Source organism: Pongo abelii, chromosome 9, assembly GCF_028885655.2.
Source record: "Pongo abelii isolate AG06213 chromosome 9, NHGRI_mPonAbe1-v2.0_pri, whole genome shotgun sequence".
Taxonomy (NCBI): domain Eukaryota; kingdom Metazoa; phylum Chordata; class Mammalia; order Primates; family Hominidae; genus Pongo; species Pongo abelii.
In genome coordinates, this window is record NC_071994.2 from 66059165 (window position 1) to 66083964 (window position 24800).

The 24800-nt window shown below is 44.6% G+C and overlaps 1 long non-coding RNA gene and 1 pseudogene across 1 annotated transcript; both read right to left on the reverse strand.

Annotated features, from left to right (window-relative positions):
* Positions 1-118: 118 nt before the first annotated feature.
* On the reverse strand, positions 119-13177 carry LOC129056807 (uncharacterized). The gene is made up of 3 exons (XR_008521413.2): positions 13046-13177; positions 420-544; positions 119-292 (listed from the first exon to the last, which is right to left on the reverse strand). It is a non-coding gene; the product is annotated as an uncharacterized LOC129056807 (long non-coding RNA).
* On the reverse strand, positions 7983-8804 carry LOC129056806 (nascent polypeptide-associated complex subunit alpha-like; annotated as a pseudogene).
* Positions 13178-24800: the final 11623 nt, after the last annotated feature.

The following is a 24800-nucleotide window of genomic DNA, read 5'->3' on the forward strand; positions in this document are numbered from 1 at the left end:
TGGCAGGGAGTGAATAAGTGCCCCAGGCTCCCTGCCCCTCCAGTGGCTCGATTTTGAGGCAAGGGCCCCATGGTTTTCAGAAAGCTTCCAGGGATCAACCCCAGTTGCCAATGACAGTAACTCATTCATCAGAGCATTCACTTTATTGTTTTTTCGTCTTCTATGTCTAACCTTGCCTACTTCATCATTGTGCTTCCGGGGATCACCTCCCAAATAAATATCTGTGTCCTTGTTTCTCAAGAATGCTCCTCTCTGTGTTTACTCTGTGCAGCCCTTTCTTCCCCCGAGCCTCCTATAGGATCATAGTGCTATGTGAGTGGAGGGTACAGAAAGGGGCACTGGCTCCACCCTGACTTTTCTACAAATCCCAGAGCATTGCACCTCTCACCCTACCCCCGCCACCTTTGCCCTGGGCTCACCAGTCAGCTCTTGATCTTCCAGGATTGGTCCAGCCCAAGGGTCTGTATCGACACAAGCCACGTGGTACGGTAGAAAGAACATGGAGGAGGGTGCTTGGCTTCCAGCTCTTTGATGACCTATGTAGCTGTGGGGAAGACATATGACCTCTCTGAACCTCAGAATTAGGAAATCTCTAAAATTAAGAAAGTACCAAGCCTCTCTCATGGGGTTGTGGCTATGATCAAACAGGGAAATATATGTGAAGCTCTATGTAAACTCTAACTTTTTCCACAGCTGATATTCAGCAAGTACCTACCAGAAGAGCTCTATCTGTGATTTATGGCTGTTGCTTGTTCTGACTGGCCAGAGCCTGTGCTGTCCCTGTTATTAAATATGTCAAATATCACTTCTGAATAGCATCACTATTACCGGTACATCTTGTATCCCTTGCTTGGAGGCAGCCGGCCAACCTTTCTGAATAGTAGAATCACAGCCCATCTATAAAGAGAGTCCTAGGGAGGGCCATGTTGCTGTGCCAAGGAAGAACATCCTAGTACAAGACATGCAAGGCATCCTCCAGATAGATCGATCCCGTTTCAAATGGGCAAACACAGAGCATCTTGTGCAAATATGCCACAAGACTTGCTTCAAGGCCCAGCCCATTGCTAAGGAGTCCTGTGTTTCACCCAGCTTAATTAAGCATGTTTAAAGGGATACATGCTCTCCCCCATCCATCCACAAAAAGGCCCTTGGCAGAACTCGATTAATTAATCAGAGGGCTGTGCAAGTGGGTGCACTCTCGCTAGTAAAGAAAAGCTGACCTGGGCTTAGATCTAAGGGATTTGAGCTCTGAGTAATCTTGGAAGACTAGGGAAGGCAACCCGGGGACAGGCCAGGAGGCACTCAGGGTTGGGCATGGGAGAGAGATACTCACACTCCGCAATGTGGCATAATACAATGAGGTAGGGAGATGAGCAAAGGTCTTCATTAGAATCTATTTGCATATTCATTGTCAACTGTGACTAGCTTAAACTAAACTCACCCATCACAGAAATCCATAGTGACTATCAGACAGTGATAAGGCTTCTTAGTTCCCAATTTTGCTTTAAAGTAGACATGACTGAAAATATGCACTGTGTGATGCTCATAATCAAAGATAGACTCCAACTAAAACTAACCAATGATTAAACTTCATCCTCACCCCAACTGTTCGCTCAATAACTGTGTTAACCATCATCCTTCCTGCCAGTCATTGCAACTGTGGCTTTAAGGTTGGCACATGGGGTGCTGCATCGGCCTGTTCATAGAAGGATAAGGGGATGTTGGGAGTATTTGATTTATGTGCTATCATGGGATCAAAAGGCAAGCTTTGACTTAGCAGTGGCTTGGTGTGCAAGAGAGTAAGCTAGGACAAAGAGTGCTGATCCACGAGAAGAAATTAGGAGGAGACAGGATTAAGACACTGAGCACTTCCTGCCTGCAGCCCTTTAGTTATGCCTGTAAATCCTGGAAAGTTCTGCAGGTGCTGTATTATAAGAGTAGACACTTCACACAGAATCTGTCTTGGATGACTGATGAGGTGCCACTTCTCTCTCTTTCCAGAAATGCCTTGATCTTTTCACCCTGCTGTGAATTCTCAGGGTCCTGGGCCATAGACTTCTAGTTCTATCTTATTTCTTACTTCGTACCAGGAGTGGGAGGGAAATCTTTTCCTCTTAAGCATAACTCTGTGATATTAACACATTACAATATTACCACATTGTGGACCCTGCCTCTTTTTTCTGTAGTAACAGACACTTACTCCATAGGGCAGATGGGAAAAAGAGAAAGGAAGGGAAGGGGCAAGAAACCCCTATGCCATCCCTCATGCCCTGGGCCTTGTGCACATATGCACCAACCTTGAGAAAAGCATCATCATCCAAACCCATTTTACAGCTGAGGAAACCAAGGCTCAGAAATGGGCGTGAGTGTTGGAGCCAAAAACCAAGATTTGTCTCACGCCAAAGCACATGCCCTTGCCCTGAGCCACTGCCTGTGTCCTGACTTGGCCAGCTAGAGTCCAGTGTTTCATTATTCTGTGTCTAATGGGGTATAATAAACTCGAATTAATTCTGACATTCAGGGCAGAATTTGGTCAACAAATAGGGAAGGTATTGCTGGAGGAACTCAGACGTGAGTGAAATTTGGAGCTAAATAAGGTTAGCCAGGCTCACAGGCTGGAGCAAGAAATCAGCAAAGGGCCAGAGCCCCTAGAACCTGTGAATGGGACCTCATTTGGTGGGGGGAAAAAAGGCCTTTACAGATGTAATTAGTGAAGGAGCTTCCTATGGTTTGAACATTTAGTCCCCTCCAAAATGTATTTTGAAACTTAATCCCCAATGCAACAGTATTAAGAAATGTGGCTTTTAGGAGGTGATTGAGTCATAAGACCTCTGTCCCCGTGAATGAGATTAGGTGCCCTTATAAAAGGGCTTGAAGGAGGGAGTCGGCCCCTTTTTTGCCCTTCCACCTTCTGCCATGTGAGGACACAGTGCTCATCCCCTCTAGAGAATGCAGCAACATGGTGCCATCTTGCAAGCAGAGAGAGTAGACCTCATAGACGCTGAATCTGCTGGCTACTTGATCCTGTACTTCTTTCAGAATGGTGAGAAATAAACTGCTATTATTTGTAAATTACCCAGTCTGTGGTCTTTTGTTATAGCAACACAAACAAAGACAGATCTCAAGATTAGATCATCCTGGATTACCTGGGTAGGCCCTAAATTCAATGAACTGTGTCCTTAGAAGAGAAGAGAAGGGGAGATGAGACACGCAGAGGAGAAGGTGATGTGATGACAGACGCAGAGGTTGGAATGACACGTCTACAAACCAAGGAGTACCCTGGATTGCTGCAGCTGCCAGAAACTAGAGAAGAAACATCTCCTTCAGAGCCTCCAGAAGGAACCAACCCTACCAACCCTACCAACACTTTGGGTTTTAACTTCTGGTCTCCATAATCAAAAGAATAGATTTTGATTGTTTTAAGCCACCCAGTTTGTGGTAATTTATTGTGGAAACCCTGGAAAACAAATACAGGCTCTATTACTGATAAGAATTAAGGTCAAACCAGGAAACACCAGCCATCCACTGGCTTTGGGCTGAGGCTGGTCCTGGGTCAGTGATTAAGAGCCTGAGTCTCTCCTTAGGAACTGCATACTGATGATAGAAGCTCAAAACCCTCCTTCTTCAACTTGGAGAACTGGCTGAAGTTTCAAATGCCCTCTGGTCAGAGAGGATCCAGGGTCTTGATGGTGAAGAGCTTTGGTGTCTGCTGCTGAGAAGGGCTGGGGCAGGCAGGAGCAGGCCCAAGCTGTGTGAGGTTCCTGTCATGGGGGTGTGGCCTGACAGATAGGGCAGGAAGGGGGAGATTATGCCTCTGGTTTTTTCGTCATTGATCATCTGTACCTTTGGAAGGATGGGCATGAGGACCAGCTAGCTATTGACCCACTGTCCACGGGTTGCATTCAGCTTCTCTGACACAGAGCTGAGGGGTTTCTTTCACCTTTCCTCTCCACGCCACCCCTGCTAAGCACCCCTGCACATGAGGGAAGGGAGCCTGGCATTGGCCTTGCAGAGGCCCTGGCTGAGGGCCCAGGGCTGAGCTCAGACAGGAATTGCCACTTGCAGCTTCTTGGAGCATGAAAAGCTGAAAAACAGTTGCCTATCAGAGTTCCAGAGAAAGCTTAGATCCTGAAAGACAAGGCACACATGCCAAGTCCAAAGTCTCAAAACGCTGAATCAAGATCAGAATGTGGAGTCAAGAATTCAGAATGGGGCAAAAGCGGGTTCCCGGGTGGAAGCAGGCTGGGGATGAATAAGGGGAGTCCAGGTTGCCTGCCCTGGGCTGATATCCTGGGGGCTGTGGCTCCCCTTCAAGGCATGACAGGTCCTCGTGAATGACTGGGTGAGGAAAGGCTCATGTAAAGGTCCGAGGCAGCACTGACACCAAGCAGGGGCCCCCATGGTCAGCAGGACAGGCCCATGGTCAAGCCATTGCACTGCTTTCAGTTTACAGTGGGCAAAACAAACCCTGCATCCCTAAGGTCCAACCAGTAGTGACCCAACTGGTAGAGACATCTGTCTTCATGTTCAGGCCTCGGGAAGAGCGGGAGCAGAGAGGATAGAATGGGTGGGAGTAAATGCTCCAGAAGCTTCTTTTAGAGTCCAAACTCCTGTTCAGAGTTGGAGGCCTGCTCCAGCAATCACACTCAAAGGCACCCACAACAGGCCCCTGCAGGACAAAGCAATGTAGTTGGTCAGAGACTGGGAAAAGTTTTCTCTAAGAACTTGGACTATGGTTTGACCATCAGGCTCTCCCTGGCCTGAATCACCTCTGCAGAGACTCCTAACTTATATCTGGGTCCTGGATCCCACCCCCAACAAAACTCCTGGGCAGACTGTGCACAGTGGCTCATGCCTGTAATCCCAGCACTTTGGGAGGCCAAGGCAGGCAGATCACGAGGTCAGAAGTTCAAGACCAGCCAGTCCAACATAGTGAAACCCCGTCTCTACTAAAAATACAAAAATTAGCCAGGCATGGTGGTGCATGCCTGTAGTCACAGCTACTCGGGAGGCTGAGGCAGGAGAATCACTTGAACCTGAGAGAAGAAGATTGCCGTGAGCCAAGATCACGCCACTGTTCTCCAGCTTGGGCAATAGAGTGAGACTTTGTCTCAAAAAAAAAAAGGACCAGACACGGTGGCTCATGCCTGTAATCCCAGCACTTTGGGAGACCGAGGTGTGTGGATCATGAGGTCAGGAGATCGAGACCATCCTGGCTAACACAGTGAAACCCCGTCTCTACTAAAAATACAAAAAAATTAGCCAAACGTGGTGGCTGGAGCCTGTAGTCCCAGCTCCTTGGGAGGCTGAGGCAGGAGAATGGCGTGAACCTGGGAGGTGGAGCTTGCAGTGAGCCGAGATCATGCCACTGCTCTCCAGCCTGGGCAACAGAGTGAGACTCCATCTCAAAATAAATAAACAAATACATACATACATACATACATACAAACTCCTGGGCAAAGCAATGGGTTGAACCCTTCTAACCTAAGTCCATTGTCTTTGAGTGGGGGAAAAAAAGAGAACTAGCAGGCCTTGCCCAGAGCAAGAGAAGGTAGAGGTCAAGAACTGGGCTGGGGCCAGACACGGTGGCTCACACCTGTAATCGCAGCACTTTGGGAGGCCGAGGTGGGCAGATCACGAGGTCAGGAGTTCAAAACCAGCCTGGCCAATATGGTGAAACCCTGTCTCTACTAAAAATACAAAAATTAGCCGGGCATGGTGGCGGGCACCTGTAATCCCAGCTACTTGGGAGGCTGAAACAGGAGAATCTCTTGAAACCAGAAGGTGGAGGTTGCAGTGAGCCAAGATCGTGCCACTGCACTGCAGCCTGGGCAAAAGAGCTAAACTCCATCTCAAAGAAAAAAAAAGAACTGGGCTGGAGCCAACATTTAGCAGCAGAGGCAGCGGAAGACAAAGAGTGGACTGCCAGAGTCTATTCTGACTTCACGTGACCCTCTCAGGACGTCCTCATGATCCACAAGTAGAAGCAAATGAATCCTTTTCCCCAGGGAGCTGGCTCACCTTGTAGGCTCATTAGTGTTTCAAACACAAATTTGGTAGAACAGCAAAAACATATACATTCGTAACATAATCATATTAATATGTAGAAAAGATCTGATGCAAATTGGAAAGTGGCATTTGGAAACTCTGATAAATGGCCATGCAGAATTTAAGATTCCATCTGGAAGCCTGTTGCGAAAAAGGTGACACATGGGTTTCCACAGAGGGCTCTGCCTTCCCAGGCTCTGACCACACTCAGCTCAAAACAGCTTTCCAAATTACATCAACATGCAGTCGTGACTTGTACCTGTCAAAGGGGATAATTCTTTTCCCCTGTAAATTATGTTATCCAAAGCTAGTCAGGATAAGAGGAAACAGGCTCTCACTTCATGCTGCAGGAGGGAGGGTGAGCCCTTCTGTCTGCACGGCCATTCAGCAGATTGCCTTGAAATTGGTCATATTTCCTCACCTAGACTTTCACTTCAAAGAACTAAGTCCAAAATATGGTTCAGAGGTTGTGCATGCCATCTCACACACCAATTTAAAGAATAGTCACTAAAGTCTTTTTTATTTCATGGGAAAGAAAAAATAATAAAATAAAATAAATAAAATTAAAAACTCCACTACTTCTGCCTTCCAGAAGGATAACAAATTCATCTCTATAGTAGATGTCTATTTGATTCAGAAAATCTCTGGCCTTTTGGCTATGATAGGGAAGGCCATGGGGTAGTCTATATATAAGACATTGAGACAAAAAGAAAACTAAATTACTTAGCACAACAAAGTAATAGCATCTCTAGAGTGGTCCTGTTATTGGAAAGAGGTCCTGATCCAGACCTTAAGAGAAGGTTCTTGGATCTCGCACAAGAAAGAATGAGGCAAATCCATACAGTAAAGTGAAAGCAAGTTTATTAGGAAAGTAAAGGAATGAAAGAATGGCTACTCCATAGACAGAGCCCATTTTTATGGTTATTTCTTGATTATATGCTAAACAAGGAATGGATTATCAGTGCCTCCCCTTTTTAAGCCATACAGAGTAACTTCCTGATGTTGCCATGGCATTTGTAAACTGTCACAGCGCTGGTGGGAACGCAGCAGTGAGGATGACCAGAGGTCACTCTTGTCGCCATGTTGGTTTTGGTGGGTTTTAGCCGGCTTCTTTACTGAAGCCTGTTTTATCAGCAAGGTCTTTATGACCTGTAGCTTGTGCCAACGTCCTATCTCATCCTGTGACTTAGAATGCTTTAGCCTCCTGGAAGTGCAGCCAAGCAGGTCTCAAGCCTTATTTTACTCAGGCCCTATTCAAGATGGAGCTGCTCTGGTTCAAACGCCTCTCACGATCCCTTGGGCACCCAAGAGAAAGGTGTTCTGGGGAACATGGGACAACCAAGAAGAGAGAAGATGGGAGGAGAGTCTGGGGAGATGGGGCAGGGCCAAGAAATCTGGTAGCAGGACTTTGGGCTTAGCAGAGAGTGGCAGGAATAATGGTGTCTAATCTTCCATTTTCCAGCTGAAATCCCGTTTTACCCAAACCCTTTAATACAGGTCATTATACAGTAGACTTGTATTAACTTGCCTCTGGGAAATGAAGGAGGTGGGGCTTGTTCATAGTTGAAATGGAGTGAATCAGAAAAGGGTGGAAGAGCCAGCAGGAGCCACGGGAAGATGTGAGAGGGAATTACAAATGGAGATTGGAACAAGCGTTTAGAAACAGCAGTTGCAGGAGAATGTGAGCACCAGACCCCACTCCCCCAGTCCACCATCCCCACATTATCTGCAGATACATTAGCAGATGTAACTGCTAATACATACAGATACATGGGAGTGGAGGGGCGGTGGGACCAGGGCCAGGGCCAGGGCCAGACCTAAAGAGGAAATCAACACGTTATCTGGAGTGATGGGATTACGTTTTTGTTTTGTTTCTTTCGTCTTCGCATATATGTTTTCAAATTGTTTTTCCCAAGTATGTGTTACTTGTGAAATTTTTTTTTCATCCAACAAGAAGCCATAACTTTATTTATGATAGAAACAGCACAAATTTCAAACCAAGCTGCAGTTACTCCTTTGAGACACCAAAAAAAGTTGCTTTCAGATGGTTACATTGTTAATTCCATAATTGCATTTACAATATCATTACTGTTGTTCTTCAGGGCTCGGACTGCCTTTGCTCTCAACACATTTGCTTGTGACATGACCAATTCTATGTCCTTAACTTCCACACCTGTTTCATCGACCTCTTCCTCTTCACTCTCCTCTTGTACAGTTGGAGTCTGCATGTTTTCTCAAATGTTTGAGACAGCTTCACCTTGAACTTTGAATTTCTCAGCAGCTGCTAGTTGTGCTTGCTGGGATAAATCTTTGATCTTGGCTTCCCCAAAAACTATTTAAGTATCCGAAGCAGGGCTCTTGTAGACATCTGGTTTTGTGATGACAAAGAGGATATTCTTAGATTTCCAGATAGTGACTCTAGTAACTCCTGTAACCTGTCGAAGACCCAGTTTGGACATAGCCTTCTGTGTCTTCTTTTCACTCCGACTCTGTTTTGCTTTACTGACTGGTTCTTCATCAATTTCAGCTGCTGCTGCCAGCTGGGCTTGTTGTGTGGTTGCCTGGGTGGAATCCTGTTCTTCAAGTTCTGGTACTGATTCATCACTGTCAGATTCTGTTCCAGACCCTGTCTCAGCCTGGGGCTGCGGCAACTCCTGCTCTGTAGCAGGGACAGTTTCTGTGGCTTCGCCGGGCATTTTGTGCAGGGAATGCGGAACGAAGATGGCGGCAGAAAGAGACTTGTGAAATTTTTTAAAGTCAAACTAAAAAAAGTAAACAAATGTGCCAACAGGGCTGTGGAAGGACTTGAACACTCAGTAGCAGCATGCAAGCCTTGCTCCCACACCGTTTTTCTCTTCAGACAGAGGAAAAACAAACAGCCATCAGCGCTGGCTCCTCTCCTAAACCTGCACAGGACATGGACTTGAGACACTTGTGAGGCAGAACCCCTTGTTTTCAGGCTCTACCAACAAGGCTTCCAGAAACTCCAGGAACTCACATCCCAGGAGATGGGCGAAGCGGCAGAGCTGTCATTAGCAGGCCTTCTCTGTCCCCACCATCCTCTATACTCTCATAGTTTCTAGATGCAATGTTTAAGTGTCTTAAAGAAGATTCACATGGAGAAAGTGGACCTCTCTAGAAAAGGAAACGGCATGCCTTCTACCAGGTTCCTGCTTTTATCCTTTCAGAAAATTCAAGAAACCAAAGTTTTTGAGTTCTAGCAGTGGCTGCTCTCGTTCCTGCCAGAATCCCATTCCGTTCTCTGTGCTCTCTCTGGCCTTATGAATCTTGGCAGAGGACTGCTCTCCTATGGTGATGACTCCCATATTAATTTCAGTCTTTTCAAGACGTACTTGCTAATTAAAATGTGAAACAGTTTTTATCCCTTTAATTAAGACACAAGATGGGAAGCATAATTTAATTTGGTCCATTGAAACTATCAGTATTTTTAGCTCCATAACTTGCTTCCATTAAAGATGCCTATGTTAAACAATATTTTTTTTTTTACTCCCACACTCACCAGAGTTTTGGCATGTGCCCTCAGTCCTGAAACCACCGTGGGAGTTTGTGAACTGTGGTCCCATTGAAAAGGCACCGAATGGAAGCTGGAGCCATCAAGGACATTGGCTGTAGGACCCTGTCGTAGGTTGGGCTCCCCTCCCCACAAGAAGCAGACTCGAAGGATTTGAGTACAAGTAGTTGGTACAGAAGTTCATCTAGGGGAGTGAGGAAATAAGACAGGGACAAGAAGAGAGTCAATGCCGGGTGAGCAAATGAGCAAGCTGCTGTTGTAAGAAACTGGGGGGACGCTCACTGGGGACACCTGATAATGCGGAACACACTTCACGGCTACCCCACCAGAGGAATAGGAAGCCGGGTGTTTATCCTTCAATGACCATCCATCACTGGCTGATGGCTGCTCCCAGGGGTGTCAGCTCCCCAGTACTTCCAGACTCCCCCTTGGGCAGAGAGTTGCAGATATTGCAGAGGGAAGCCATGGCGTGGAGGGGTGAGGGGTGAGAGGAGACGGTTACCAAATGCATCTGTAACACACCCACAGCCCGATCCTGCAGCTGCACCAGGCTGGGCAGAAAGGGAGGGGGAGACATGTAGGGAGAGTGTCAATCATCAGCTTATTGCTAGTTCTTTCCATGGCCCAAGAGACAATATCATGGACCAGCAGCAGCCAGGGCCATACTTGGAAGTCTCTCAACAAGGATAAGAGTAGGATTGGAGAAGTGTCAAACTCTCTGGTCCAAAGTCAGAGACCAATATGGGGAAATAAAATGCAGGCAGAAATAGATGTGGGGAAATAGAGAAGGCACGGCCAAGGGCCCAGAAATGGGAATAAGCAGATATTTCTAACATCGGTTCAGCTAGTTCAGGTTCAGTCCAAAGGGAACTTTCTCACCCAGCACTGGAGCCCTGACTCAGCGGCTATCCCGTTACCCCAAGGTTCTTCTCTTCAGACAAGGAAAAACAAACAGCAATTGGTAGCTGACTCGTCTCCTAAACCTGCACAGGACACAGACTTGAGACACTTGCCAGGTCAACCCCTGGGTAAGTGCCAGTTTCTCCAGCTGGAGATGGAGAGGACAGTTGTGAATATGACCCTGTACTAAGTGAAGAACTGGTAGCTGGAAAGTGGAAAGTGAACATAATGTCTAAGACAGAGTCAGAGAAATCACCAGTTCATCAGAAACGGTACGGGACAGGGAGTTAGCTAAAGGGGGAATTCTGAGGACAACACTCTGGATACTGAGCTGAGTTGAAAACTAAGGGTGACAGGAATCCAAGAAGGAAGAGAGAACATTAGAAATCTTGCTTGCGCTGTAAGCAAGTCAGCCAGATAAACACAGGTGTGGCTGGAGCCAAGACTGCAGGAGGTCAGACACAGACAAAGTGCACAGTTGTGGACGAGCTCTGTCAGAGGCAGCATGGGGAGACAGCAAGAGGTTATCACTGGGAGCCAGCCCTCAACTGTTCACTTAAGTGAACAGTTTAAATCCTGGCTCCACCACTTACTAGCTGAGTGACTCTGGGCAAGTAGCTTCACCTCTCTGAATCCTTGACCTGCAGAGAATTCTGCGAAAGATAAATAAGGTGTAAAATACCACGGCATAGTGTCTGCCCCACAGTAAGAGCCCATAAAAGCTGCCCCTCCTCGATCTTAGATTTTAACTTGTACTCTGGAGCCCTACTTGTTAAGGGAGCCCAATGGTGGTAGCTTCTGACTGTGTGTATGTGTGGTGCGGGGAGGCAGAAGGGTGTGTGTAGACAGGAAGTAGATCCACCTGCCTTACCCCAGGTTTGTTGAATGTACCTCTCCTAAAAAAAAAAAAAAAGAACACACACACAACCAGCTATGGATAACAACTCCTTTGGCATCTCCCAGACAGGTAAGGCACACCGAGCCTAAGGGACGTGCCTCTGGTCCCTGCTGGTGATTGTCAGAGCAGGCCACTGAATGCTCTTTACCACTGTGATGGTTAATACTGAGTGTTAACCGTACTGTTCCTTCAAGTATTGAGGGTGTGTGTGCCTGTGAGAGTGTTGCCAAAGGATATCAACATTTGAGTCAATGGATTGGGAGAGGCAGACCCACCCTTTATCTAGGTGAGCGCAATCTAATGAGCTGCCAGCACTGCTAGGATAAAGCAGGCAGAAAAATATGGAAGGACTAGACTGGCTGAGTCTTCCGGCCTTCATCTTTCTCCCATGCTGGATTCTTCCTGCCCTCGAACATCGGACCCTAAGCTCTTCAGCTTTGGGACTCTTGGACTAACACCAGTGGTTTTCCAGGGGCTCTTAGGCCTTTAGCCACAGACAGAAGGCTGCACTCTTGGCTTCCCTAAGACTTTTGAGGTTTTGGGATTTGGACTGGCTTCCTTGCTCCTCAGCTTGCAGATGGCCTATTGTGGGACTTCACCTTGTGATTGTGAGTCAATACTCCCTTAATAAACTCCCCTTCATATATACATCTATCTATTAGTTTTGTCCCTTTAGAGAACCCTGACTAATACAACCACTCTCTATCCTGCCTTCCCCCTAGTCCAGCCCCCAGAGCCCATCCTGGCCAGGCCAATAGACAATTCTAGGCCATTGCATCCTCTGTGGGATATGTGGGTGCCTGCGTCTTTAAGGTTCACGGTGGGGTGAGTAGAAGGTGGGGTGAGTGAAGGCACACACACCCTAAATACTTGAAGGAACAATATGGTTGACACTCAGTATTAACCATCACAGTGGTTAAGAGCATTCAGTGGCCTGCTCTGAGAATCACCAGCAGGGACCAGAGGCATGTCCTTTAGGCTCAGTGTGCCTTACCTGTCTGGGAGATGCCAAATGAGTTGTCATCCATAGCTAGTTGTGTGTGTGTGTGTGTGTGTGTGTGTGTTTTGTTTGTTTTTGTTTTTTAGGACAGGTACATTCAACAAATCTTAGCAAAGCTTGTTCCTAACTGAAGTAGTTTTTCCTCTCAAGCAACAATCTCTTCCAAGAAGTGGTAGGCAATGTGTCTGAAGTTGAACAAAGAAAACTGATTCAGTCTGATGAACACACATCTGAAATTCCATTAAGGAATCTATGCTCCACATACAGAGGCAGGGGCTGGAAATCACACCTCCCAGGGCTGGCCTTAGTGGTCCCCCTTCTGGGAAAGCTGGAGGAAGGATGAGGGCACAGGCTTCCACTTCACATGCCCAGGCCTCCCTCCTGCCACCTCGGCTTTGGACACCCAGAAGATGGGAGCATCTTGACTCTTAGAGAGGCAGGGCCATGAGGATTTGGTGCAAATGTCCCTTGGGTCCCCCGCTCCCCTACTGCCAGCCTTTTCTGGGCCCACAACTCCTAGCACAGAAGCCCCCAGCCCTTGCTGCCTGGGTCTTCCTGTGGAGAGTGAAATGAAACCCATGAAGAGAGGATGGAGGAAGCAGGCTGGCTTCTCTCCTGCCACACTTTACCCACAGTGTGTTTTGAAACAATACATGGGAAAAGCCACCTGCAGCCCTCAGATCCATGGTGATGGACTCATTCTTTCTCCAGTTCAGAAATCCTGCCATGCTGAATCCCTCAATGACAGAAGAAACCTCCTTCAGCAGTTGGCAGCAGGCCACTTCTAGCCCCTCCACCCAGGAGGCCTGTGACACAGTGGCCCCATTGTTCAGGCTGCCTGAGCTCCTCTGCATTGCCATGGCAATGCTGACACTGGCCACCTAAGCTCTGTTCGCCATCTTTTTATCTTTCGGCTCTGACTATGCTGTGGCCACTCAGAGTAGGGATGGGCCAGGGCAGCAAGAGGCAGGGGAGGTGGGTGACAGCAGTGGCAGCAGTGGCAGCAGTGGCAATGGCCTGGCAAACACACAGTTGAAGAAATGGACAAGCAGAAGCGAAGGCTTTTGTGCGCCAGGCCTTGCAACCTCCCCACTCGTGGTTGCTGACCTCACAGGACATCATCAGAGCCTGACGTATTTCCCAATGGCTGTCATCTGCCCATGGATTACTCCCAAGCCTGTGTCTCCATTTTGCCCTTTGTCCTCAACTCCAGATCAGTTTATCCTGCTACTTCCTCCTGAAGGTCCTCCAAGACTCAGCAAACTCACACACTCAAATCTGCATTCTCTGTATTGCCCCTAAGTCTGATCCTCCCCACTGGTTTCCCATCACTGTGCAAGTGTCATGCAAGTTGGAAACAAAAGTCCATCCTTGACTCTGCCTGGGCCATATCTCACATCCCATCAATCATCCAGCCCAGCCAATTCCATCTCCTAAAAGTATTTCCAATCCATCCTCCTCTCCACTCCTGCCGCAATCATTCCAGTTCACACTTCCTCCCAACATCTCACATCCAGATTGTTTCCACATTCCCTACTGGTCTTTTTGTGCTGATCTTCCCCCAGCCTCTAATCCATCTGCCTGGAACACCCTTTTCCTCTTGTTCCTCTGGTAAACTCTCCTCCTAAGCCTTCCTCCTTTGTGAAGCCTTTAATGATTTCCCACATGATATGAGGCACATACCCTCATCTCACCCCATGGGCCCAGCTGCTGGCATCCATACCCTCATCAGAGCCCTGGCCACATGACATGACACTGGCTGTTGGCACACCCCTCTCCCACAGGGCTCCCTGAGAGCAGGGGCTCCCAGTGCCCTAATCAATTCTTGACAAACAGTTAATGTTTCATAAGTGTTTAGTTGAACTAATGAATTCTACAATAAAGAGGCCAGGGGTCTGTATCAAAATCCCTTTCCTCCCAGATCTGAAAGACTGGAAATTGGATTTTGTGTTGGGTCTTTTAACTACAGATCCAAAACACCTAAGTCCTTTAGCTACCGAATCTGTCTGGCCCAAGCATGTCCCTCTCTCCATAGCCAGGAAACACTTTTTAAATAAATTCCTTGTCTCAAGTCCCATTTTATTGTTTTAATTCTTTAGAATTGGAGCGAGCTCTCCACTCTCAGTGTCTCAATACCTAGTATTCCAGGTGGATGAGTGAAGCACAGTTACAGTGTTGTGTTCGATTCTTCGGGTCCTACTGTCAGGGAAGATGGGTTGCTTCTCTCAGCTCAAAGCTCCATTCATGGGAGGAGAAAGGCCTTCCACTCAGCCCAGAGCTCCCACTTGCAAACACTCAGTGTTTGAGAAAGATATTAACAAACAAATTAATCAACCAATGTTACCTGTGCCCACAGGTGTAACTTGCTTCTATAGAAATCACAGAACTCTCTCTCAGTGATGCTTAGACACAAGGAGTTATCCTGGGCACTTATCGGCGCTGGAGGAGAATATTTGTGCCTTGGGTAGCAAAATGCACAATTGGTCTCTGTGGTTTAGACTTTTACTCACCCTCTCTGCTGCAATGGTTTTCTTCCAGCCTGATTCCTTCCTTGCTTTCTGTCCCCTGAGTCTTGGCAGGGGGAGACTGACTTCCTTTTCTCTTTTTCCTCTGCGATTCCTGACTTCTCCAAAGCCCAGAGCTCTCCAGGGGGAAGAAACAAGCTTGCTTTTCTATTTTATATTTCAGCTTCCTTTTGTGTTATCACAACATCAGCTGCAACCTCCCCACTGCAGTCAAAACTGTTGTTCTTAACTGTACTCCAGCATTTAAATCTATGTGGGGTAAATTCTCTCTACCATATCTACATAGTCACTCACTAATTCTTTCTCCTTCCCTTCTTCCCTCCCTCCCACCTTCCTTCCCTTCCTTCCTTCCTTTATTCCTTCTTTTCCTCCTTTCTTCCATCCATTCATCTACTCATCCATCCACCCATCCATCCACTAATCCATTCATTTATTGAGCAGTTACTGAGCTGGGCACAGGGAATGATGAAATGAATAAACACAGGCCCAGCACCAAAGGAGCTCATAATCTGGAGAGGGAAATGGAAATTTTTACAATTGTTCATAAAGAGTATGAAGAGAGTGGTGTGACAATCCAAGGGAGAGGATGATTAATTTTAGGGAGTATAAGAAGAATAAATCAAAGAGATGACATTTGAACTGAGTATTGAATATGAAGAAGAAGGGGAAAATGCCACTCAGAAAAAATAGCCACTGCAATGACTTAGAGACTTAAAATAACAGGGTATTAAATAGAAAAAAAAAATGTCAGGAAGCTCAGTATGATTGGAGGAAAGGAGGCACATATGAGAGGAATTTCAAGTAAGGCTAAAGGAACACTGGCCAGATTTGGAGAATCCCAAATGTCAGAGTAAGTTCTCTGGACTTTTTTCTAGAAACCATAGGAAGCCATTGGCGGCAGGTCAGCAGTTGGAAAAATGGCTCTGGCTGCAGAGAATCAACAGGAAAGGGGCTAGATAGGAGGTGGAAGGTCAGTGAAGAGGTTGGCACAATGGACCAAATGAGAGATGAGGCCTGGAGTAAAGGCATGGAGAGTGTGGGATGACAAGGGGACTGTGGAGGGGAGGGTGTCTCTTTGCATGTCGAAAGTAAGATGCCTGTCTCAGAGGAGCCAGATAAATAAATGCTTCTTGTGCTGTAGCCAGAGAGCTTGGTAAGGCCTGCTCATGGCCCAGCTGTCTGCAAAATGCTCCAAGTCTTGCCTGGCTCTCAGGAGAAGCAAGCCCTCTGCCAGCCTTAAATTAATGACTCTTCTAGGGAAATGCACTGCTGCCTGTACCAGTGGCCCTGCCCATGTCCATGTTAGAACCCATTAGTAAGGCTGTCCTACTGGGCTAGAGCAAACGACAAGGTAACAGTCAAAAGATGGCTCTTGGTCCCTCCGTATGAGGCGACCTGGTTTCTATATCTACAAGCCCTGTTGGAAAACAGAGCCCAGGGTGGGATAAGTCACACATTCTCTTTTTCTTAGTCTCACACCCTTAGAATTCAACATTATTTTTTCATCAACAAGCAATTCACTTATTAATTCTGTTTCCTTCTATTGATATTGAAAGGTTCTTGTTGTTCCAATATAAAGGACCATCCAGAGTGACAAACAGCTACAGAGAAAACGTGGGTTTTCATTCTGAGGAGAAAAAGGAATCAAGAGCTCTTCAAAACAGTAATGAAACAAGGGGATAAAATTTCTCCCACACCCACTGAGTTTAGGACAGTGATCTTTTTTATGCATTATCTCATTCTATCTTCTCAATAGCTCATGAAGTGAGTCATGATTCCCATTTAACAGATGGAGAAACTGAGGCACAAAGAGTTTAGGCCACTTGCCCAATGTCACTCTGCTGCTGGTTTGAAGAGCCAGAGTTTAAATCCAAATCTGCCTCATTTTGAATGTCCTGTTGGTTTCACTGCATTATGTCACCTCAGAGTGGCAGTGTGGAGGGTAATGAGAACATAAGTGGGAGGTCAGAGACTGAGAATCACCCAAACTTAGACTTGCAAGACTTAAATCCTGGACCCCCTTAATAGTCTGTGACCTCAGACAAATCACATGGCTTAAGTAAGCATCAGTTTCACCTGTAAAGTGAGGGGTAGATTGGATGATCCAGGTCCACACTTCTATGTTTCTAATTCAAGTAAGAGAGTGAACTCACTGTTAAATGAATAAAGATTTACAGATAGCATTTTTACTTTAATGTTGGAATGTCTCTTAGCATGTGTTATAAAAATAAAACGGCCTGGACTGTGAGTTTGTAATTGAGCTCGTTACTTCACTGATTTGGGTTTTAATTGTCTCCTCTGATTCAACTAATCAAACCAATGTTTATTCAGGGTTTACCCTGTGCCTGGCAGCATGCCACATGGATGAAATAACTTGCCCAGCTGGTACAGCTCCAAATTTAGTTGTTCTGCATCTTCAAACTAAATGAATTGCTGACTTTTCCCCAACTGTCTTTTGAGGAACACTAGTTTAACATGCTGAGAGATGTTACAGAACCAAAAGCATTCTGTGCTCAAAAGAGTCTGGGAATCACTGCATCAAACACAGATAAGCAAGTTCCTTTACTGTGGGACTCCTCCAAGACTTTGATAAGCTGATACCATTAGGAATCTCCAAGAGTGGAAAGAACAATCAGGGTTTCCCAAACTTAATGGATGAGAGAATTTTCAAGGAGCACCTAACAAAATGAGTATTCTAGTGACTATGCTTTAAGGACCACCAGACCATGGGCTTAAAAATCTTTATTAAGAGCCTAAGAGGCCACTGTCTGACACAGAGTCAGTGGTGTTCATTAAATGTTAACAAAAAGGGGAGCCTATCTGTGTTCAGAATGAGCACTGTCTCTGGCTAGCAAGTGACCCCATGGGATCTCAGCACTTCCTCTTGGCTGGGGAAGGAGCAGGTTGGGTCAGATACCTCTGACATTCTGGGAGTGCATTTTCTGAAAGGGCATTCACAGCTTTTAGCTAAATGTCCCTTTTCTTCACTTGTGACATTTTGGGAAGATGGATCATTTGGCAAGGACGGGTTCTCAACCCTCTTCTAAGTATACAGGCTTGTCAACAGGAGGTTTATTCAATGAGTCCTTTGAGAATTCATCCTTGTCCAGAATGACTGGCTGGTGTGTTTTATCCTGAATATGCAGGCACCCGCAGTGTGGGAGTTCTGCCAACAGCCTCTTGCAGTATTTTCAGGAGCTGATATTTTTAAAAACTGAAGGGTGCTGCATTTCTTCCCTAACTGTACAACAAGCACAGGAATAACCCCACAATGAGAATCACGTTTGTGAAAATGATGCGTTTACTTTGCTATTTTCAAAATTTTATTTGACAAAAATAAAAAGCATCTTAAAATCCCAACCAAGTAGCACATACAATTATTACAGAAGTGTCTGCTTACCTTTCAAAAAGCAATTTACTTGGAAAAGAAAAATCTATCCTTTTTTTCCTTTTCTTTTTCTATCCTTTAACCCTTCACTTTTTTCTTGGCATAAAGTAATAAATTCTTCCTATAAAATTTTTGGAAAATATAAAAAGTCATACAGAAAATATTAAAATAGTAAGTAATTCCATTACATGAGAAAAACCCACTATCACGTATTTATGTATTTTTTATATGTACTTCATATGTAATTTTTTCATTTTTTGTATTTCTTGTACTAAAAGGAAATATATTTATACTCATACATATTCATAAAAATATGTATATATGTCAGAGTAGGAGGAAATACATATACAAAAAAATATTTTTCACTAAATTGGAAAGGCACCATATACAGTTTTCAAGCCTACTTTTTTCACTTAGCACTGTATCATGAACAGTTTCCCAGGGTTGATGTTTCCCATTCCAAATAACCTGGGGTGTTGTTGGCTCATAAGACTGAAGAATTTACAAGCTGCTGTCAAACATGGCTAGTGATGGCTGTGGCATTAATATCAATGATTCTTCTTGAAAGCAATTAAACTTGGCATTGCTATAGCTACTTAATGTGTTTATATCAGCTCCTGTAATTGTTTTCTGAAGCCATAAATTTCTCAATTATAAACAACTTGCTCTGCTTAATTAATGGGCATCACTAACAGGTATTATCTAATATGCATGTGAATGAATCTTATGAGAGCCACACAGGGCCTGGATTAATGATGTCAGGATGGTGGCCCTGGAAGTGAAGTCAGTCGCCCAGAACCTGGGTCTGGAGTAGGCTCCAGGAAATTCCGGGACCAGAATCTGCTGCAGCAGAGCATGCCAGGACTGTTCCTGCCTGTGCTGGGTCTTTGGGGTCGAAGTCACCTTGGATCCTCCCAGTTACATGTTATGTGGGTGACTGAGCACCACCTCAGTTTATTAGCAAAGTGTCTCTCCCCTGCACTGTTTTCTTGTCTATGTCAACCATGTTGTTCTTCTCACACAGACCCTGCACTGTGGCTGGTGTAGCATGGTGGTAATGAGGCTGGATGCAGGGGCCAGTCTCCCATGGTTCAAATCTCAGCCTGCCAGCCACTAGATGTGAGAATATTAGCAAGTTACTATTGAATAGCACAGCTCCTCACTTTGGCTGTTTTCAGAAAGGAAATAATCATCATACCTACCTTATAGCCTCATGAGGACTGAATCAGTTAATTTGGGTAAAGCGAACCTAATAATGTTAATAACCTTAACTATTATTAGGTATTATCATCTTCCCACATGATATACGAGGGAAGCTTCCTTATAGACGAGGAAGCTAAGATTCTATGACCCAGGACTAGGGTTAAGCCAGTGAGACATTTAGGGCGCAAAATTTAAGGAGGCACTCTTCTCAGGGTCAACACCTCATGCTAGCCTGGCTAGTGTGACCTGTCCACGTTTGCTCAGCTTGGATCAGATCTGAATGACTCCTGAGCCCTTCTGCTCTCATGGGGACACCCTGCTGCTTAGCAATCCTTCCTGGCTTTGACAACCTTGTTCTGAAAAAGGACCACCCCCCCAGGACTGAGATGCTTCTTTAGGCCAACATAGGTTTGATGGCTGGATTTTCTCTGCAGAAACAGTGCTCTGGGAGCCTCATTTCCAGTCACCTCTGCTGGACACAGGTGAGCAGTGCCGAGGACATGGCATTCTTACTAAATTCTCACTTTCTAAAGCAAGATCTTGACCTTTGGGAGACAAAGATGGCAGAACAGGCTTTATACTGAAATGACAGCCAAGGTGTCTCATCTCCTTGTTTTTAATATTTATCCAGGTGACACTCTTCATTGCTTATTAATTGCTCAGCAGGGCAGTTTCTTGCAGCTGTTGGTAGCCACAGGCTATCTTGGGAGATGAGGCAGGAACCCCAGAATCACTGCTGGAGAAATGACAGGGCTGTTGGTGGGATTCAATGTTGCCAACATTCCATTCAAGTGGAATCAGTGCCCTTCTGGAGCCTCATCTTCGGTGGTCAATGCCAAGGGCCTCATATCGAAGAGAAGCTTCTCTCCTTCAACTACTACTATTTTCAATTTTTTTTTTACTGGGCAGGAAATAAACTGGCCTTTATTAAGCACCTATCACAGGTGCCTTCTTCATAGATATTATTATCCTCACTCAGCAATGAGCAAACTGAAGATCACGGAGGTCATGCTAGCCATGCAGCATGGGAGGGGCAGAGCAAGGATTTGGAGCAAGACCTGCTGTACTTTGTGTGCCCTGTGCACTTCCCTGAATCACAATGCTCTGGGATGTAAATTTAGGCTTCACTGAAGCTGAAGTTCCTGCAATCTTTGGGCCTTGGACCTCTCAACTCATTCTCCCTGGGGGAAGGCAGATGTCAGGGACTAAGTGCATATACAGATGGCCATGGTCATGTTCTGAACCATCTTGTTGGAATTCAATAGTTATCTTAAGAGGCTCCAATCCAATAAGCCAAGGAGTTGTTCAGGGCTGAAATGGGGAGCAGGTCCTTGATTGTGGGGGAACTTCAGCAATAAACCCATCATGGTCAATCCCCAACAGGTAACATTGCCCCCCACCAGTGGACAACACTACTCTGATCCCTGAGTCTCCTCTAGTGAATTAACTCAGAATTTACTGGTACCTTTCCCAAGGATATTAAAAATGAATTTTAATGTGGGGGAAATTTTTTTAAAATGAATAACATGTTGTGAAGGATGTATTCATATATATGTATGCATATATACATATCTGTGGGGAATAGACATGTGGTTTATTCATTGGTCCATTTGTTCATGTATATTTATTTCTTCACTTTTGAATTCATGTATTCACTTGTGTTTTTATTTGCTCATTTATTCATTCATTTGTTTTTTAATTTACCCAGTCATCCATTCAGCTATCCATCTAACTAACCATTTATTAACCATCTAACTAACCATTTTCCTGCACCTACTATGTGCTAGGTGGCACACTAAATGTTAGGAATATAGAATTGAATGAAACAAACTTCTACTCTTGAGGAACTCACAGTCTAATGGATTAGAGAACCACTTATATTCGTAAGTGCATTTCAGTGTTTTAGGTTCTACAGTGGAGATCTATACAATGTATTTTGGGGGCCCAGAGTTGATTATCCCTGCATAGATGTGAGGGAGAATCTTGACAGAAGAAACACTTGAGTAAGAATTCATCAAGCAAAGGAGGTGGGTGCATGGTAAGGACGGGGGAAAGCACTAAGTTCAACCATGTGGGAATGAGTCCATAGCTCCCATAATTTCTCATTCATTCTTTTCTCAGATAGTCATAAGTACTCTGCTCTGGGAAGAATTTATCTGGCAAAAAAAGGAGACAAAACATTCTTCAATTTATCTGCCTATTTCTACCTGCCACCAGAAGATGGAGGTGATGGTTTTCAGTTTTTCAGGAACTAATCTGAGGTGCAGAAGATATGGACCCTGGAGTATTCAAATGTGGCCTGCAGGGGACCACTCAGCTCTTTTTTTTGTGTGTCTAGTCCTGGTAACTGTCACCCTCCAGTGTCTCTGGTCAACCTTAGCTGCCATAGGTGTAAATTGCTGGAATATAGAAAGAGATTCATTCCAAATAGTAAAAAGGATATTTATTTGCAGGAAGCAAATACTGCTTACCACTTAGTTGTAGAAATTTCCCAGCTTTTCTCTAAGGGACTCATAAGATTTATTCTCAATTTATGTAGTATCTTTCCTCCAAATAGCTTTATAAATTTTTTATCAAGATTGTATTTTGGGAACTGAAAACTACCTGATTTCTACCAGACTGTCACATTTGAAAGGAATTTTATGAAACCCAAATGGGATTTTTTAATGTCTATATTTCTTTTTCTTAAATGGGTTTCCAACCAAGGCTTTCAGATTTTCTCTTTTTTTTTTTTTTTAAAGAGGACCTTTTATATACAATGTCACAGCCAGAAATATGACATTCAGTAAGTGACATCCTATTTTAACTCACTTTGGCAAAATAATGAACTCTATTTGTAGGAGCAATAGAGCCTTGTCTGACAAGGAGATGTCCCTGGAGTTTTGCTATAAATGAAAAAAAAACCCCACAAACCTATTCCTTTTTAAAAAAAGTTTTTGAAAGAATGGCAAGTTTGAGATTTTGGAAAAACTTTTTGGAAATGATGGTAAATGTCTAAGAATCGGTAGGAAACACCCCATAGTAATCACATGTCCTGCTATTCAGCAGTCATGCCTGGATTTCTGGTTTGGACCAGCACATATCACTGTCCATCCTCTGGATTCAGAGTTCCCATCCCTGTGAGCCACCTTCAGTGCCTGGTGGAAAGGAAAGCCTCTTGGCTTCGGGAACCCTCTGCTTCCTGCCAAAGGCGGGTGAACAAAACATCCCAGTCCCTCCTCTCCCAGTGACATACATGGACGCTGGCCCAGTGAAAGTCAACAGGGCCCTGGGGTTAGCAAACCGAACACGGGAACCCTGGCCACAAATCCAGCTCAGAAGCCACCAAATCAGGGCTTCCTAGGGAGGGAGGAGAGTGGAGGCATCTGCCTTGCCTCCCTGTTTTTAACCACTTATGTTTAATGCATCTCATTCGTCAATTTTTAAAAAATAAAAGCCTGAGGAAGGAAAGAGAGGCTTTCGTGCTGAGCCTAGGAATCATGAGTTATCAGGAGTGACCTGGAGAAATGAGGTTGCGGACTTTGACCCTAACTGTCCAGCTCTTGGACACTAAGATTATAATTCCCAGCAAAAGAGGGCACAAGGGCTTCCTCAGTCTCAGGGCAGGGAGCAGGGAACTCACTTCAAAGCAAGAGATGATAGCAAGTGTCCCAGATTACAATATTGGCTGTCACAAGGAGCAATGCATTCTATTTTTAAGTTTTATTTGAAAAACACTAAAAACAATAAAATCAAAAATCATTTATAAATCAATCACATCTTCTAAAATTATTATACCAGGAAGTGAAATTTCTTTCTTCTGTCCTTCTAACACCAACCCCCCTCCACCATGTTAACCATTGTCCATCCTTCCTGACATTTTCTATCTACAGACAAAAGATTAAACAGATGATAATCTTTTAATTTTATTTACAAAACTGGGACCTGCCATGTATTTTGGTCCACATGGCTGGTTTTTTTCCCCTTAACGATACATGCCAGTGTATATAAACTGAAGTGTTTTTTTTTTCTTATTATTATAGTCATATGCCTTCTGACCCCATCTCTGATGAGCATGTCTTAAGGTCTTTGAGAAAGAGTTGTAAAGTAGAAGGGAAGCTTGTGTCCCAGTTTGTTAGGTAGGATGGTGGAGAAAAAGATCACCATAAGTGCCCAGACCTCTGAAGACCACTCCAGGCTTTCCTGGCTCCAGGCAAATAAGATTCTTTCAGTGTGGGAATATTACTGTCCAAAAAGTTCCTTTTGTTTTAAAGTCCAGTTACAGACGCTATAATAGGTTTTTGTTTGGTTGGTTTTTTTTGTTTTTAAAAAAAAGAACACTCAAATCCTGGTAGACTTTCTGGAGGTCATTTTATCTCTGTGGGCTGAGGGGAATAACGAGGTTGGTTCCTCAGGTCCCCACATGGAGCTGCTCTTTTGTTATTTAAATATAATCTATTACAATAGCATTATCGGCAACAGTCAAATTAATATTAATTATATTTTGAGTCATTAAAATACAGTTTTCTTTGTGAATGTTTAAAGGTTTTTATTTTTATTTTGCAATATTTTAATCACACATAATTATATGGTAAATAATAACATAAACACCCACGAACTTACTACCCAATTTAAGAAATAAATTATTACCAATACCATTGAAGCTCTCTTTCCTCTACTGCATTTTCCTGCCTTCCACAACCTCCTGCATCCAGGAATAACCATTACACTAAATTTTATGTATATCTTTTCCCTGTTTTTTTTTAAATAGTTATTCTCCCCTCTGGACATTAAAATCACTGGGGAAATCTTTTAAATACCAGATAGTTTGCTTCTATTTTAGACTTTTCCCTTTGGAAGCCATATAGAGCAACAAGGAAAATGAATAAAAGAAAAAGAAAAAACACAAACATCATTTTACATGGAACTAGGAAACAGAGAAAACCCACGAACTCCAAGTTACATTTAAGTAATGCCCAAAGCAGGTGAGACTCGAAGAGCCTCATAAGAGGCAGACATGAGAAAAGTCAGGGAGAACAAGGGTCTAACTAGCAGACCTCAGAAATCATCAACAAAAAATGCATTTCCAGAAGCAGAGAATAACTGCCCTAAGTGGGACATCTGTGAGTAGGGTAAGAAGCAACAGAGAGAAGTTGTCAAAAGTGCCCCAACAGATCCAGGAATGGCATACCTCAGAAAGCACAAACAAATAGACATTTGAAGGCAAGGGCTGCTCCTATTAGTGGTGGCATCCAATAAAGAAACAAACAAAGAAAATCAAGGTTGGCTCTAGAAGCCCTTCTGAGCCAGTTTAGATGCACAGAGAC